Raw genomic sequence first — 18,620 nt, 5'->3', positions numbered from 1 at the left:
TGGATTAACCACTTGGAATCATTGTGACTTAGTAGTTTTGTTTCGTTTCTTTCTTTCTTTCTTTCTTTTTTTTTTTTTTAAGATTTTATTTATTTATTTGGGAGAGAGAGAGAGAGCGAGCATGAGAGAGGCAGAGAGAGAGAATCTTCAAGCACACTCCTCACTGAGTGTGGAGCCTGACTTGGGGCTCAATCCCAGGACCCATGCAATCATGACCTGGGCCAAAACCAAGAGCTGGACGCTCAACTGGCTGAGCCATCTAGGCACCCCAGTGGCTTGGTAGTGTTTTTGATTAATCTCTTTCCGTAAAAACCATAGGGGGCAATGGAACAAAAATCTAATTAACTAGAGGGCCCTGGTTGGGTACTAGTTAATTAGGATTTTCTTTTTTATTCAAAGACTGTTAGAACAGATGCAGGTTTAGTATGTTGTCAGCAATGATCTCTTATATTCCATTGCATCTTATTAAGTTTTTGAATTTATCCTTACCTAGAAATGTGTATGTGTTGAGTCGAGTCCCAGGCAGTATGAATGCAGTGGGGGATGAATGTGTTTATGTGCAAAAACTACTGTGAATTTATCTTTGCTTCTAGAAATTGAAATGGGCAGACATTTTAAACCAAGTGATAAGAAGCTTATGATGGAAATAAAAATATTTTGTAGCCTAGCATTTCTTATGGGCTTTTTCCTTCTTTACACCTCTCTTTTGAACTATAAATTGTAGATTACAATGAGATAAAGTTTTTAAGGCCATTTTGTTTTTCTTATTAGTAGACAAACTAATTATAATCAACTAGTTTGCCCTCTTTTAAGGTTATTTAGGGTGAAAGTCAGTGAATGCTAGTTGGAAAACATCTAGTTAATGTTTCTCTTCATAGAGGTTAAATTATAAATAGTAACTCCAGGCAGATTTGGATTTACTTTCATTTTTCTCTGATTTTGTTTGTCCCAACTCTCCCCTCCTAGGTGATACAATTATTGCCCAAATCTAGAGAGGAACTCCTCCCCAACCCTACCTGCCTTTTCTCAACCAGGTTGACAATTATTTTATTAGATCTAACATGGCATTTATGTTTTTTAAGTTAAACAATTTTTTTTTTTTTTGAGAGAGAGAGATCATGAGCTGGGGGAGGGGAGAAAGGGAGAGGGAGAGAGAATTTTAAGCAGGCTCCGTGCTCGGTACAGAGACCCGTTTAGGGCTCTATCACAACACTCTGAGATCATGACCTGAGCTGAAATCAAGAGTCGGACGCTTAACCAACTGAGCCACCCAGGTGCCCCTGTGATGGCATTTACATCATTATCTTATAGACCACTAAGGAAAAAAAACACAAGAATTTCATAGGAGACCTTGCATAAAGGAATGAAAAATAAAACTGTCATGCAGGACATGGGGAGGAAACTTGTGTATTTCAGTCTTGGTACTAGGTAGGGAGGGGGAAAAAATCTCTCATGAGATTCTCTGCCCTGATCATTTCTTTTTAAACAGCCCTATTACAATGCTGACTTATATCCCAAACAATTCCCATTTCAAGTGTACAATTCAATTAAGTGCAGTATATTTACAGAATTATACAGCCATCACTATAATTCTAAGCATTTTATATAACCTGAAATAGACAACTTGTGCCCCTTTACTGTCACTCCCCATTCCTGTCCCCACCTCTAGGCAATCACTAATTTCTGTTTCTAGATTTGTTTCTATAGACATTTCATATAAATAGAATCACACAATATGTGTTCTTGTGTGTTTGGCTTCTGAAATTCATCCATTTTGTACCATGTATGAGTACTTCATTCTTTTTTATGGCTGAATACTATTAAAATGTATGGACATACCACATTTTCTTTATCCATTCACCAGTTGATGGACATTCAGATTGTTTCCAGTTTCCAGTTTCCATTAAGTAATAACTGAGTACAAGTCTTTTGTGGACATATGTTTGCAATTTTCTGGCATACATACCTAGGAACGCAATTGATGGGTTCTATGTTTACCTTTTTAACACTCTTAAGAATTTGAATAACAAACTGGTTTTCAGTCTGAATATTAGTTATCAGAGTGGCGCAAATAACTCCAAGCAGGTAATTTAATTTTAAGTGGGTCAGATTGGTGGTGCCCTCAGGTAGTTGGCAGAAGCAAATGTAGATCCTCTCCTTAAGAATTTTGAACTAGGCCAAAGTTGCTGTCAATTTTTTAAAAGATATTATTTATTTATTTATTTGAGTAAGAGAGAGAGAGAGAGAAGAGGGAAGGAGCAGAGGGAAGGGCAGAGGGAGAGGGAGAAGAAGACTCCCTGCTAAGCAGGGACCCTCCCTCACTCTGCTCCCCCTGCGATGTGGGCTTGATCCCCGGACTCCAGGATCATGACCTGAACTAAAGGCAGGCATTAACCTACTGAGCCACCCAGGCACCCCAGTTGCTGTCAATTTTAAGATGTATCCTGTTTTCAGGGATATTCTATGATGAAAAGTCCTGGGTCAGAGTTAATGAATATAGTAAATGGAAATAAAGTTCCCTGAAAAAGCCCAGACTGAGCAGTATCCCTAGTGCCTTCCACCTATATTATCATTACTTGAATTGTTCTTTGCATTTCCTTTTCTACTATTAGATGTCCTGTAATGATTTGTTATTGTATTGGGAGCTTCCAAAATGGGAAGTTCTTTATATAAGGTGATTGGGAGACACTATATGTATATGTATATGTATATGTATATGTATATGTATATGTATATCTCTATATCTACATTTTAATTTTTAAAAAATATTTTATTTATTTATTCATGAAAAACACACAGAGAGAAGCAAGACACAGGCAGAGGGAGAAGCAGGCTACATGCAGGGAGCCTGATGTGGGACTCGATCCTGGGACTCTAGGACCACACCCTGAGCCAAAGGCAAAAGCCCAACCACTGAGCCACCCAGGCGTCCCTACATTTTGATTTTTTAAAAGGATTTTATTTATTTATTCATGAGAGACAAGGAGAGAGAGTCAGAGACTTAGGCAGAGGAGAAGCAGGCTCCCTTCAAGGAGCCTGATGTGGGGGACTCGATCCCAGGACCCCGGGATTATGACCTGAGCAGAAGGCAGATGCTCAATGACTGAGCTATCCAGGCATCCTTGTATGTACATTTTTAGTCAAGGTATATATATTCTATAAATGCTCTCTTTTGCTCACTCTGAGGAGGACTGACAGGATTTCAGGCTTAAAGTAAGGCTTCTTAAGCATCCCTGTGGTCCAACTGTCTCGTGTTACCAAGAAGTCCTATGGATGAAGAAGACTGGTGTTACTGGTGGCAAAATGGTGAACCCCTCTGGGAATGGCCTTTACCATTGTGGTTGCCCTTTCTGTGGACTCAGGAGCCTCTCTGTTACTCAACCCCAGCTAGCAATGTCCAGGTTGTGTCTGAAAGCCAGAGGACCCTGCCCAGTGCTGAGTTCCTTACCTCCTCCACCAGTGCCCTTCTGGGCATGCCAGCTGCTCTGTGCTGCTCTGTCTGGGGCTATGTCCACAATTGTACTGAGAAACTGGCCCAGTCATTGCTTATGTGATCACTCACTTGGATGTTTCACAGACACCTTCATGTACATGTTACAGACTTGAACTCATGATATTCATCTGCCTTCTTTGTCTGGAACCTTGTCCTCTCCCGGGTTTCTGCATCTTCACTCACTTACTCAAGCCAGATAACTGGGAGACATCTTTGATTCTTTCTCTTTCCTCTACCTTCCATGATACCACGTGTGATGAAGTCTACCTCCAGAATTTATTTCCCATCTGCTCACTTTTTACTCTCCTTTCTGTTTCATTAGCTCAAAGCAGTCTCAGGTGTGCCTGAATTTCTTTGAGAGCTGCCTAGTGACTTCTTTTCTTTTTTAAACAGATTTTTAATTTATTTATTCATGAGAGACACAGAGAGAGAGGCAGAGACACAGGCTGAGGGAGAAGCAGGCTCCCTGCGGGGAGCCCGATGCGGGACTCGATCCCAGGACCCTGGGGTCAGTACTTGAGCCCAAAGGCAGACACTCAACCACTGAGCCACTCAGGCACCCCTAGTGTGTTTTCTTGTTTCCTTTGTTCTCTGTCCTTCACCTTCCCATTGGCACCCCACTCAGTCTCTACACAGCAGCCAATGTTATCTTATTTTTAAGAGAACTGAATATGAAAACTTTCAAACATGTACAAAAAGTGGAGAGGATAGTAAACTGACCTCACCTTCAACAATTGTGAACCCAAGGCCAATTTTATTTCATTTACAATCCACCCCCAGGTTATTTGGAATCCTATTCTAGATGTTACAATTTATTTCTACCTTTAAATATCTCAGTATGTACTTCCTAAAGACAAAGATGTTCTCTTACACAATTATCTTTAAGTGATTAAATCAGGAAATTAGCATTGATACAAAACTATTATCTAATCTATATGTCTTCTATGGTATCATTTAGTACACAAATGTAAAAGTTAGGTCTCTTTTTAAAAGCATCATGAGACTGTTACCACACCTAAAAAAATTTAACAATAGTCATCAAAGATACTATCAGTGTTCACATTTCCCCGGTTGTCTCATAATTTATTTTTTAACAGTGTGTTTATTTGAATTAGGACAGAGTGATCCTTTTAGAAATTAAATTGTGTGATGTCACTTCCTTACCTAGTATCTGTCCATGAGTTTATGTGTATCTGCGGATAAAGCCCCCAATCTACCATGGTCCACAAGACTTGAGGTGGCCAGGCCCCCACATGCAGGTATAAAACCTAGTCTAGGGCAACCCCCACCCTCATTCACTGCTCTCCAGCTACAAACCTACTTCAGGGTTTTGACTGAATTAGCCCTTTGCTGCCCTAGATTTGAGCTAGTGTCTGAGACTAGAGTGACTTCTTCCCACTCCTCCCAGGGCTTCTAACTGATCATCCTTACCTACCAGCTTGAATGTCTTCCTGCCTTTCTTAATGATGCCCCCCTAAATAGGTTACTCCTCTCCCACTTCCCTAGCTTGCCATCCTGTTTGTTTTTCTCACTTGATTTGTCATTTTGTACTTAGTTGTTGCTTGCTTTTGGCCATCTGTTCCTTTGTTCTCTAAATTCCATGAGGGTGGGACTGGTCTGTGCTGCTTATCATGGTGTGCCCTGCACCCAAGCACCGCGGTTGGCATATGGTAAAAATGCTCCATTCGTATTTGTCGGATTCATGAATTTTTTTTTAAGATTTTATTTATTTATTAATGAGAGGTACAGAGAGAGAGAGAGAGAGAGAGAGAGAGGGGCAGAGACACAGGCAGAGGAAGAAGCAGGCTCCATGCAGGGAGCCCGATGTGGGATTTGATCCTGGGTCTCCAGGATCATGCCCTGGGCTGAAGGTGGCGCTAAACCGCTGAGCCACCTGGGCTGCCCCGGATTCATGAATTTGTTGAATTAATGTACTAGTCGGAAAATGTAGATGAGTACTCAAAGAAGACTGCAAGGATTTTCAGTGCATTAAAAAAATCCAGGCATCATTTATTGAGAACTTATCAAGCACAGGGAACAATGATAATTGTGACTGTTCAGAAGGAAGAGTGAATAAAGGGAGCTTTTGGGGTGTGTATTTTTTTAATGATGATTAATTACAGCTGTTTGGTTACTCAACGCAAATACATAATTCGGTAATGTCCAATTGTTTGGGCGTGGTAAACACTATCCAGGATTGTTGGCATCTCTTTGCCATGTTTCTCAAATAGGGGCTGACACTCTTTTCATCTGAGAAGTATGTAAATGAGTTATCAGAATCCTTGAGGATATAGTGAGCTAGCCTACTTTTTGTTAACTTTCTACCATCTTTATCTGCCTTGTTTGGATACTTTCATCCATCTCAATAAAAATAGCAACCTAAAATGATTAATAAAACCCCCCAACAGCAGATACTTGAGAACTTTGCTTTTTGAAATGCTTCAAACATCTCCATTGCTTATGTTTTGAAAATTAATCACTCTATATGGTTCTCCCTCTGGCTACTTCTTCCCACTGTCTCCCTTTAGTGTCATTGTGTTTGTAGAACATCATGAGTAGAACTCCTCAAAGTGGGAGTAATATTTGCATTGGGTACATTTGTGTACAATGTGTAGTTTAGTATCATGTATCCTACACATTTAATAAATAGTCTGAAGACTTAGCCACTAACAAATCTAAAGGACTCTGATATTGCTTAAAATTAAAGAGCTTAAAATTAAAGAGCATTTGGGGCACCTGGCTGGTGCAATTGATTAAGCCTCAGACTCTTGGTTTTGGCTCAGGTTGTGATCTCAGGGTCGTGACCTCAGGGTTGTGAGATTGAGCCCCACACTCAGCGTGGAGTTTACTTGAGATTCTCTTTCTCCCTCTGTCCCTCCCACTTGTGTGCTCTTGCATGCTCCCTTTCTCTAATGTAAATAAATAAATCTTAAAAAAATCCCTGAAGATGTATTTGAGAATTTGTGTATGATTTTTTTATTGTGTAAAGTAATTTCTGTTATTTATTTAATTATTATTGTACAGAGTGAAAGTATTCAGGCTAGCAAGGAGTATTTTTTATTACCTGTAAGCAGGATGTTATAACTAGAGCTCAAATGTGTTACAGCTCCATGTAACTCTGATGAATTAACATTTTTAGAGGTATAGGCATAGTTTTAGTGTCCATTGTAGTCAATACAGTTATGAGCTTTTTGTTTCTATTTTGGCAGTAAGAAAATTTTCTGCAGGGGTAGCTTGACCTTACTTCTATGCAGTTAAAAAAAAAAAAAAAACAACCAAAATCTGTCTCTGTGTGTGTGTGTGTGTGTGTGTAAAGTTCTGTGTATCAGATCTCCATTGATTTAGGAGATTCTTTGCCATTTAAAAAGTTTGCCCACAATCTAAAAGAAATTAATCAATAATATATTGGTTTGCTTTGATTAAAATAATTCTGTGTACTTACTACAAGGAAATTAATTCCATGATCAACTGTTTGAAGCATATATATTTTGAAAGAACATTCTCAAGTCTCAGTACAGTTTTATTGTCTAGATAGATAGAATTATTTTCATACTGCCTCATAATGGCTACCTCAAGATATAAAAACATTTTTTTAAAAAGTAAAAAAGAAGACACTTAGTTAAATCACAAATATATGAGAGATAAGAGTAACTGTTATCCTTGGCTATTTCCCTATTTTCCCATTTCTGAGATCTGCTTCATCAGACCGTGGATAAGGTGAGCATGCCTGGCTATTATAGTTTGACAAATGTTTGCCAAACACATTCTCTCTAGTTTGCGGGGATAGGCTTGACATAGGGAATGTGGGTATGGGTGGGGATCTATAGGAAGTTTCCAGTCTTCCTCCTTGACATTTGTTCTGTGTCCAAGTTTTGGTATTGATGGTAGTCCAGGGACTGAAATGTGGAGGGATGTGGGTATGCGGATGTATAACATTAAATGGTTCTTAATAGTAAAGAAAAAAAGTTGGAGATTTTATTTTTTAAATATTAAAAGCAAGTGAAGTTAAAGAATTCTGTTCTTTGTGTTGGAAAGTTACGTTTTAACCCTGACACCAACAGGGAAAAAAAGAGTGATGGTTTTGATCAATAAACCCGATTAAAAGAGAATTAAGTGGGAATATTTTGAGCATATATGAAAGAGGGTTAATCCCAAAAAGCAAATCCAGAAAGAGAATGCTGATGGAAAGAATTGTCCTAGGGGTATGTGCAGGTAACTGAAAAAGAAGAAACATAGGTCTTTAAGGCTACTGTATTCGTTTCCTTTGATTGTTGTAACAAATTACCACAAACTTGGTAGTTTGAATAACACAGATTTATTCTCTCAGAGTTCTGGAGTTCAGAAGTCTGAAATACTTTTCACTGAATCAAAACCAAGGTGTGGTCATGACTATGCTCCCTTGAGAGACTCTAGGGGAGAATCCATTTTATTGCCTATTTCCAGCCTCTATGGCTGCATTTCTTGTATACCTTGGCTCATGGCCCTTTCCGTCAACTTTAAAGCCAGCAGCAAAGTATTTTCAAACTGCTCTGCTTCCACGGTCATAACATCTTCTTCTTTTCTAAAACAGCTTTAATTTTTAACTTTTATTTTTAAATTTTTTTAGAGAGCAAGCATGAACGGCAGGGGTGATGGTGGGAGGGTAGGGGGAGAGGGGAGAGAGAATCCCAAATAGGCTCCACATTCAGAGTGGAGCCCAATGTGGGGCTTGATCTCACAACTGAGAGTCTGTGACCTGAGCTGAAACCAAGGTGCCCCAGTCACAACATCTTCTGGCTTCTGTGTCAGATATCTCTCTGCCTCCCTCTTATAAGGAAGGACACTTGTGATTGCGTTTAGAGCATACTCAGATAACCCAGGATAATCTCTCCATCTCAAGATCCATAATTTCATTACACCTGTAGAGGCTCTTTTTTTACATAAGGTTGCATTCACAGGTTTTAGGGATTAGGACCTGGACATGTTTGGGGACCATTATTGAGTTTAACACAGCTAAAAATACCATGTATGGTAGAAAAATACACACATATACACAATTATTTTGTTTGGGATTTGTTATCTGAACATGGTAGGAGTATAGGGTATTTATAATTTCAAAAAAGCCCCTTATACCTTTTTGCATTGTCAGAATTTTTATGGAATATATTTTACTAATGATCAGAAAAAAATTAAGTTAATTTCAATTTGGGAAAGAGAATTAAAAAAAATAGATTTTATTTTTTGAACAGTTTTAGATTTTCAGAAAGTTCAAGAGGATAGTACAGTGTTTCCATATACCCTACACCCAGTTTCCTCCATTATTAACATCTTATATTAGTAACATAATTTATTATAGTCAATGAACTAATGTTAATATGTTATCACTAACTAAAATGCATACTTTATTCAGATTTACATTGTTTTTCCTTAATTAGCTATGATGGTTCTCAGGTTTTTCTTTCTTTTTGATAACCTTGAAGCTTTGGGGAGTACTAGTCAGATATTTTGTAGGATGCCCCATATTGGAATTTGTCTGATGCTTTTCTCATGGTGAGACTGGGGTTGTAGGTTTTGGAGAGGAAGGCCACAGAGATAGAGTGCCATTACTATCATATCATTTCAAGAGTACTGGCTACCAACATGATTTATCACTACTGGTATTGATCTTGATCACTTGGAACATGTATATAACTTATTTGGCTCTGCGGTGTTTTGTTTTTTCCTTCACATGTATTCACTATGGTCATGTCAGATTCATATTAAATTGTCATATTTCTCAAAGGAGTCTTTTAGCCTCTATGAGATTCTGAACATGGCTAAGTTAATTTTACATTGAAGATTTCAGGATCACGCCCTGAGCCAAAGGCAGATGCTCAACCGCTGAGCCACCCAGGCATCTCATCTCTCTCCCAAAATAAATAAATAAATTTTGGGGCACCTGGGTGGCTCAGTTGGTTAATAAGCTCCTGCCTTCGGCTCATGTCACGATCCCAGGGTTCCTAGATTGAGCCCAGAGTCTGCTTCTCCTTCTCCCTCTGCTGCTCCCCCTGGCTCATGCTTTCTTCCTTTCTCTCTCTGTCAAATGGATAAATAAAATCTTTAGAAACAATTTTTTAGAAGAAGGTAAAAAGATACTCATGTTGATGGGAAAGTGTAAGTGTGAAATACACTGTACTAATAATTGTGTATTTGGGCTTGCCATTCCTTAAGAAACCCTGACCTTCAGAAGACCAAGTCCTTAACATATTTCTAAAGGGTCTGTAGTTCTCCTTTGAACTACAGTAGGTATCACATATGCCATCATTTGCTGAATATCTGGCTTCTCGGCTGGACTGTGAGCTCTAAGAAGTGGGGGCCATGTATATTCTTGACACTAGTTTGTGACCTGTGCCTGGCACATAGTGGGCACACAGGCATATGTTGACTGACTGTCATTGCATATGCTAATTCTTTTGAGCACTTTTATTTTTTTTTTTTATTTTTTAATCTTTTAAATTTTTTTTCTTTTGAGCACTTTTAGAAATGGGTCACTTGTATGGGTAAATAGTCATAAAGCCACTTGAAAAATGTAGTATACAACATGTAAAACAGTAGTATTAAAGAAAACTGTGTATGTGTATATATATATGTATATGAAAAAGACTAGAAATAAATATCGCAAAATATTAACAATGGTTTTCTCTGGTTATGAGATTATGGCTGTGAATATTTCTTATTTTCGTTTCTCTTCAAGAAGTTTATTATTTTATAACCAGGAAATAATCAGACTACATTACCTTATACTTTTATAATCAGGTAAAATGGTGAACCCCATCATAAAAATGGTTCAGCTCTAGTATGTGGAGGAGTACTCAAAATAAGATAAGAAAGTTGCAGAGTCACTGATCATCTCTAAGCCTACTTTTAGTTTCTTCAGAATCGGTTCAAATATTGTTTTATCTAATGTTAATTTAATTCTAAAGATTTTACTTATTTATTCACGAGAGATACAGGGAGAGAGGCGGAGACACAGGCAGAGGGAGAAGCAGACTTCCTGCAGGGAGCCTGATGGGGAATTCCATCCCAGGACCCCGGGGTCGGTACTTGAGCCGAAGGCAGACGCTCAACCACTGAGCCACCCATATGCCCCTCTAATGTTAATTTTAAAGTGCCATTTAGAGCTATATTGGTGTGTCATGTCATACGTGTATTTCAGTTTGCTAATTTAACTTTTGTGCATTTAACCTGTTAGATTAAAAACCTCAGAGAACTTGATTTTCCCTTATTTTAGTATTTTAAAGAAGTCCCTGTGATATAAAAGTTAGCTCTAACCTGGGAATATCTGCCTGCTCTTACATTTCCCTTAAAATGAAAAAGAAGTCATTTTATTCCTTAGTTGGCCCTCTTTAGATGGAGATGAATCCTTGGATTAGGTGAAAAATCGCTAAGAGACCCTGGAGAATTGATAAATCCAGGCCATTTGTGTTTGTCTTGCCTGTTTCCCTAGGATATTAAACAGTGATGGATCAGAATTAGGCTGCAGCAGGGACTGGGGAAAAAAAATCTCCCGGCATCCCTTCCCGCAGAAGCGTCAGCCACGGCAGTGAGGGTAGCTGCCACTTTAACTGACATGTCTTAAATTCTGCTCTGGGAAGCTCTGGGATCCTGTCCGCAGCCTCCGCCACTTCTCTTCTTATGCCCCTTTAATTGAGAGTCTCACTGGAGACCAAGAAACAAAGCAGAAGCTGAGGATTTTTGTTGGCCTTTAAATTGAGGACTGTCTTCTTTTTGTTTGCCTTAAAAAATCTGGTGGAAGAGAGGGAAAGGCATCTCTGCAGTGAGGCTAGACTCATTCCTCCAAAGTTACAGCTGCTCTAAATCTGTGAGTATGTTGCATTTTTAAAGCTGTTCTTGAGGGTCTGATTGCAATGTTCTGTTTAGCTCTGTGAGGATTTAATTTAAGGAAAGCCATGAACATTTTAAAAATAGGAGTTAAATTTCATTGGAGACCTGCCGTGTTTGTTAGTTGACATTGTCTTTATTAAAGGCTTCATGTCAAGCTGGCCAGGGCTCTCCTCCATTCCCCCTTTTTTCAGGCTTCTTGAGGGTGAGTGCTGGAAGCCGAGAAAATAGTGAATCTTGCTGCTGCAGAGGCTGTGGTCTTCTCGGGATGCCATGGCTGGTTTACTGATGCTGCAAGGTGTGCATGGGGCTGCAGAACAATGGAAGGGTGATGACGGCTCACTGTGGATCCACTGTGTGTGTTATATGGCCTTTGCTGGCTTCATTATAGTGTGTTGTTTTGTTAGGGTGATTAAAACCTTAAAGAAAGATTAAGTGCACTGGCAGGCTCTCAGAATAGCGTGGGTTGATAGTCCTGGACTTTCCATCTCACTGTGAAGCCCTGGTTTAGCCTCTCCCGGTGTCTTTGTAGCCCCTTACAGGGAGTGGGAGTTACCAAAAAAGTGACCTTTGCATGACCACCCCTTTTCTAATTGTGCATTTGAATTGGTGTCATTTTTGTCTGATGACGTAGATTCTTTAGCCTAAACATCTGTCCTGAGTCACTGTGTCCCACTTTGCCCCTTTGAAATTCACTCAAGGCTAGAACATCCTTACTGAATTATCATTGAATCAACTTTGAACATTTTGTAAAGGTAGAGGTTTAAGTTTTGGTTCCCATCAAAACCCGGGTATGTTCTTGATTTGCCTTTGTTAAATGAAAAGTCTTAGGATTTCAGTGATTCATATCATTTGGTTACTGATCTCATCCCTTTATTGTAAAAATCACATTAGCTAAAACAATTCCTAAAAGTTGATTTGTTCAGAGATCAAGAGTCAAAATACTTGTAAATAACAATCAGAATAGTCATCTTTGTGGATGTAGAATATATCTGATTGAGGGTGACGTATGAGCTTTGTGGGTATCAGTATTTTGGTCGATTTCCTGCAGTGTGAAATAAATCAAGGATTTGAAAAAAGAAACTCTGCCACCCAGAGATCAAACATCTGCTGTTTTTATTTTTAAACATTTTGTTAGATCTAAATGTAGCAACTTTGAATTTAATTAGGAGCGATTCCTAAAAATAGGATAATCGGCCTTATCCAGACTTATAAGGGACTTACATGCATGCATGCATTCGTTCATTCACTAAATATTTATATTTGTTGCAAAGCTCTTGCCAGGCTCTGGGGCTATGATGTTGAAGAAGACATTATAGGTGCCCTCATGGAGCGATATTTTTAGCAGTTGAGGGGAGCATTCCAAAATTACCTCATTATTTCATTACAACAATGGTAATTTTTCAACCATAGAAGTACAGATAGTTTGTGGTCAGATACATGAACGGCATAGGAATACTTGCAACTAATTCTGTCCCAGATCTTCTCAAGTGCAGATCCTGGGTTTACTTGAACTGGAAAGAGATTGTGAAAATAATTAGTTCAACAAGCATGTGATAGGCACTTTATTAAGTGCTGGTTTCAGATCAGTAAATAAGAAATGGTCCCTGCTTTGGAGGAGCTCACAGTTAAGTGTAGTGGGAGGGAAAGGGAAATTGGTTATGTTAGTGTATTTTAGTGAGTGTCTGCTCTGATGTTATGGGAACCCTGTTGGCACCGGGGATGGGGTGGAGAATATGGTGGAGATGCCCTGCCCTCTGGAAACTCTTAAGGGCCGTAGTGGAGAAATGTTAGTGTGCCATGAGGAATACACGGGACAGAGGTTGAGGACTTCCCTATCACTTAGTAAACATTTTTAGTGGGCCAGCCGCTAGTTGGTATTCTGCATACCTTGGGTACCTTAATCTTCCCTTCAATTAATTGTAAATTTGAATTGGTGCATTTGAATTGAAACTGCTTAACTATCTCTGCTGTAACAAGCATGTAAACCAAAGTACAGAGAGAGGTTAAATTGCTGAAGGTCACAAGGGAAGTATGTGGAGGAATTAGAACTGGATCCCAGGTGTGACTTGATTCCAGAACTCTGCCCCATCTGGTCGTCTCCAAACCTGGCTGCTCAGCAGTTACCTGAGTTCCAGAGGGAGAACAGTGTTATTACAGGCTTCCTGGGTGACTGTGGGCAGCTAGGTTTAAGAGCCATTCTTATACTACTTCCTCAGTTTACAGACAGGTAGAGAGGGAGGACAGAGGTTACACAAGTTAAAATGGGGCCAGTTATCCAATTTCCTAGCTGCCGTTGATTTCATCATAGTGTATTAGAAGACACTAAGAAACCAAAAGCAGAATTAAAAGCAAAGAGCAGACCCAAACCAACCATCCAAATAAAACAAAACAAAGCAAAAATAACAGCAAGAGCCTTAACCTGTAAAGGTGTTTGGTTGGCCTTGGCTCTGAAGAAGAATCCCTGGCCTACCTGACCTGCCTCCCCTGGCAGCTCTGATTCAGAGGTCTTTCTGTGCTGCCTCATGATTGCTTGCAAGTGAACTAGTTGGGATATTTTCTTCTAAGATTTAGTTTATTTATTTGAGAGAGTGAACATGAGTGGGGGTGGAGGATGGGCAGAGGGAGAAGAAGAAGCAGACTCCCCACTGAGCAGGGAGCCCGACGTGGGGCTTTATCCCATGACCCTGGATCATGATCTGAGCTGAAGGCAGATGTTTAACCAACTGAGCCACCCAGGCACCCTGTGGATTTTTTTCTTTTAACAGAGAAAACTTCTTGGCCTACTAATAGTCATTTAGGCACTTAGAATTTATTGGGGGATACAGATAATAAACTGATGTTAGTAAAAAACAAAAACAAACAGTCATTGGGATGTAGTGGGATAAGTGCTGTGGTTTAGAGAAGCAAAGATGAAGGGGTGACTGACCTAACCTGGGGTGATGGGCAGGAGTCTGGGCAGAGGCTGACCTGACAGGGCTTTCTGAAAGAGGCCCTGTCTGAATTGAGGCAGTGACTGCTAGATACTGGGCATGATCGATTGGGTGTAGCAGGAGGGTTATTAAATACAAAGGCCCTGAGGTATGAGAGGCCATTGTAGGGAGAGGCAAAACTTTCTCCTCTACCCTCTTAAACTTATTTTCTAGGCTCTGTAAATTAAATGGATAAAAGACAGATTAGCAGGAAGAAAAAAATATTTAATTGCATATACACATGGGAGTTCCCCCCCCAAAAAAAACATATCTTAAGAAAGTGGTTAGAATTTGGGGTTTATATACTTTTTTTTTTTTAAGAGTGGGAGAGAGGAGGGCCAAAGGGAGAATGATAATCAGGCTCCATACCCAGCATGGAGCCTGACCCGAGGCTCGATCTAATGATCCTGAAATCATGACCTGAGCTGAAATCAAGAGTCGCAGGATAACTGAGGCACCCAGGCACCCTGCTTGTTTGTATACTATCTTAAATGAGGAATGATAAAATGTGGAGAAGCAGCTAGGCCAAAAAAGGGGTTTTAGGCTTCTGGATGAAGGTTAAATTGTAGGAAGGTAACATAGGAAATGTATGGTAAGTAAGGATTGTTTAGTAAGTTTTGTTATGCGGATAAAAGAAGAGTCCTCTCAGGTGATGATATTTATCCTTGAAGTACTTCTCTTCCTGGTGTGGGAAAGGGAAACACCTTTACAAAAAGAAATTTATTCCTTTTACACAAGAATGAGGAGGGTGAGAACTAATCAACTTCAGCTCAAAATAGTCTTTATGTCAAAGTGACATCTTTGGGGGTGACATACTCCGATCCCCTTCACCATGTTCTCTTCAGGGTTCATCAAGAAGCTTGAGAGTCCTGCAGTTGTAGTGAGGCGAGGCTGGTCAGAGGAAGAAAGATGCCAAGGGTGTCTTGCCAAGGAGCTGTGGCAAGGGCGGTGACAGACCACTGAAGTGTTTTCTTTTCTTTTAAAAAAAATTTTTTTTTTATTCATTCATGATAGTCACACACAGAGAGAGGCAGAGACACAGGCAGAGGGAGAAGCAGGCTCCATGCAGGGAGCCCGACGAGGGATTCGATCCCGGGTCTCCAGGATCGCGCCGTGGGCCAAAGGCAGGCGCCAAACCGCTGCGCCACCCAGGGATCCCTGAAATGTTTTCATTGTGAGGATTGTGTGGACTTGTGTTTAAATAAGATGACTGGGGAACGCCTGGGTGGCTCAGTGGTTGAGCATCTGCCTTTGGCTGAGGGTGTGATTCCTGTCCTGGGATTGAGTCAGATATCGGGCTCTCTGCATGGAGCCTGCTTCTCCCTCTGCCTGTGTGTCTCTCCCTCTCTCTCTCTGTGTTTTATGAATAAATAAATAAATTCTTTAAGAAATAAAAAAAAATAAATAGGATGACATTGACACAGTATAGAGACTTGGGTGGGAGGTCAAGGAGAGTGTGCTCAATCCTATATGATACCTTGCTCCTCGTTCTAATACTCTGCCCAAAGTTGTTGATAATTTAGGGCTTACTAGGCTTTTTTTTTTTTTTTTAAGATTATTTATTTATTCATGAGAGACACAGAGAGTAGAGAGAGAGAGAGACAGGCAGAGGGAGAAGCAGGCTCCATGCAGGGAGCGCCACGTGGGACTCCATCCTGGGTCTCCAAGATCACGCCCTGGGCTGAAGGTGGCGCTAAACCGCTGAGCCACCTGGGCTGTCCCTTACTAGGCTTTTATAGCTGAGGCTGAGAATTTAATATATGTGTATATATATGTACCTATGTATGTATGTATGTTTATGCACAGAAATAGAGAAATGTTAGTCATTACTTGTAAAGAAAATCTGTTTGATTCCCAATGCAGTGACTTATAAACAAACTTATAGGAAATAACCCACTAAATGTATACTTTTTAATGTCCCCTCTCCCTTTTTTGTGTGTGTCAAACTTCTCATTTGATTAGTAGAAAGCTTGAAGCCTGTCATGAAGTAGGGGATTTTGAGGCTCTGTGGTTTCTCTTTTTGCTGTGTCATCCACTAAGATTTTCATATCTTAGTGGGGAAGAAATGAACTAGGATTCTTTAAAAATGTCTGAGTCCCAGTACCCATGGTCAGTCTTTGCATTTTCAATGAAAAGTGTGCTAATTGGTCTTTCTTATAATAGATGAAAAAGATGAAGTACCCCTTGAAAAGCTGTTGTATTATGTCCATTGGCTATAGATTGTTTGGGATATAGGCAGCCCTCTGGTCATTTTTTTTTTTTTTTTTTTTTTTTAAATAAAGCTACAGTGTACTCCTGGATACATGTGTCATGAAAAATGATTTTTTTTGGGGGGGTGCTTATGCCCAGAGATCTTCCTAACCTTTTGTACTTGCTTTCCACTTTTAAAAAAATTTTTATTTACTTATTTACTAGAGGGGTGAGGGGAGGGACAAGCAGACTCTGTGAGAGCATGAAATTCCCCTCTACCAGGTTTGATTCTATGACTCTGAGATCATGACCTGAGCCGGAATCAAGAGTCAGACGCTCAACCAACTGAGCCACCCAGGCACCCCATGCTTTCCACTTTTTTATACCACATTTACGCTGATGTCTTTGGCTCATCTTAATTATTTTATTTTTTAAGTAGTCCAGCGTGGGGCTCGAACTCACAACCCCAAGATTAAGAATCACACGCTCCTCTGACTGAGACAGCCAGGCACCCCTGGCTCATTTTAAAAGGGCAGACTGCATATAGGGGCAGATTATGTGGATATGAGTTTGGTACGAATTTCTTGCATGATTTACTTTACTTTTGATATTTCATCAGTCCACAGGTGTGGAAAGTCTTTAGTGACCATGTGAGTAGTATGAATGGATTTCTTTGTTGGTGATTGTTTTTCTATCAGCGGATTATAGAATATCTTATTTCAAGTCCTTATAGATGACTGACTGTATTTTAGGAAACAGGGAAGTATGGGAACAAGACTCGAATTTCTTTTGTGCTTTGAGATTATATACCCATTGTCTTCTTGAGCACTGGACGGGCCAGAATTTGAGCCTTTCTGTGCTCCAGCAAACCGAGTCTGAATATATAGCATTTATGTGCCATTACCCCCTCCTTAATGTTAGCTTAGGGGTTTTTGTTTCTTTGTTTTTAAAGCAATAGCATCCTTGTATAGCAAAACCACTCTGTGTGCCTGCTTGCTATCATAGACTGTGCTATCATAGCACACTCTGAAAACAGCCACACGTTGAGGAGCTAAAGAAAATTAAACTTTAATTACTTGAGTACTTATATGCATCCCCTTCTGGTTTGTCTTACCTAATATTTACTGAGGGCTACTTGTTTATAAATGAAGGACTCCCATGATAACATAATCATGAGTATTTTCCATCTACATACAAGATATAAAAGGTAAGGTGTTGAGAATGTATTTGGCAGAAGGATACTAATGCAGAATTAATACAAATGTCAGGGCACCTGGGTGACTCAGTGGTTGAGCATCTACCTTTGGCTCAGGTCATGACCCCAGGATCCCAGAATCCCGGGATCGAGTCCTATATCAGGCTTCCTGCATGGAGCCTGCTTCTCCCTCTGCTTGTTTCTGCCTTTCTCTCTCTCTCTGTGTCTCTCGTGGATAATCTTTTTTTTTTTCTTTCTCGTGGATAATCTTTAAGCAAAAATACAATGTCATTTATTCATCAAAAACTCATTGAGCATCTCTGTGCTAGGACACAGAATTCCTGACCTTAAAAAGCTCATATCTACTTACCACAACTAAAAGTAAAGCGATAATCATGCTATGATGAGTTTTAAATTCTGACTAGGGAACCGATAGGAGAAACACATTATGTAACTTAAAAAAAAAAAAAAAGACTTTCAGGTAGCCTTTATTTTTTTTCTCTCCTTCATGGATGGTGAGCCAAATGTAAGGAAAACTTTTTTTCAGCATTGCTTTTTAAAAATTCCTCTTTTGGCTACTCTTTGTTGTAGTTGGTAATGTTTTAGAAGACATGATAATCACCCCTCCCTGCCCCTACCCCATGTAGTGTGACACCGAAAACCTGTGTTTACTCTGCATCTTGAAAATATCTGCATTCCTATTTTGAGAGACAAACTGAAACCATACCCAGCTGCCAAATAGCAGGAATGCAGTGGTCTGTCTAATGGGAAGTCCTTGGGCCCTATCACTTAACTCTTAACAACATCAGCACCACATTTATGTGGTACTTCAGCCAAAAAGGTTATTTTACAGAATGGAGCTCATTTCCTCCTCATAACTTCCGTGTGAGGTAGACAGGGTAGGTATGGT

At 39.8% G+C, this 18,620-nt stretch overlaps 1 protein-coding gene across 8 annotated transcripts in view; it reads left to right on the top strand.

The window, feature by feature from the left end:
• The window catches only part of TTC39B (tetratricopeptide repeat domain 39B), a 131,017-nt gene that overhangs the window by 44,706 nt on the left and 67,691 nt on the right, over positions 1-18,620 (top strand). For 2 of the 8 annotated variants that reach the window (XM_049116135.1, XM_025432267.3), the window contains exon 1: positions 10,836-11,333. The exons of the other annotated variants lie outside the window; for them this stretch is intronic. The gene's annotated coding sequence lies outside the window, so the exon portion shown is untranslated. Of the gene's footprint in view, positions 1-10,835; positions 11,334-18,620 lie in introns of those variants that run through there. 8 annotated transcript variants of the gene reach the window in all.

This window comes from Canis lupus, chromosome 11 (assembly GCF_003254725.2).
Source record: "Canis lupus dingo isolate Sandy chromosome 11, ASM325472v2, whole genome shotgun sequence".
NCBI classification, from domain to species: Eukaryota; Metazoa; Chordata; class Mammalia; order Carnivora; family Canidae; genus Canis; species Canis lupus.
This window is presented reverse-complemented; position numbering and strand designations above follow the sequence as displayed.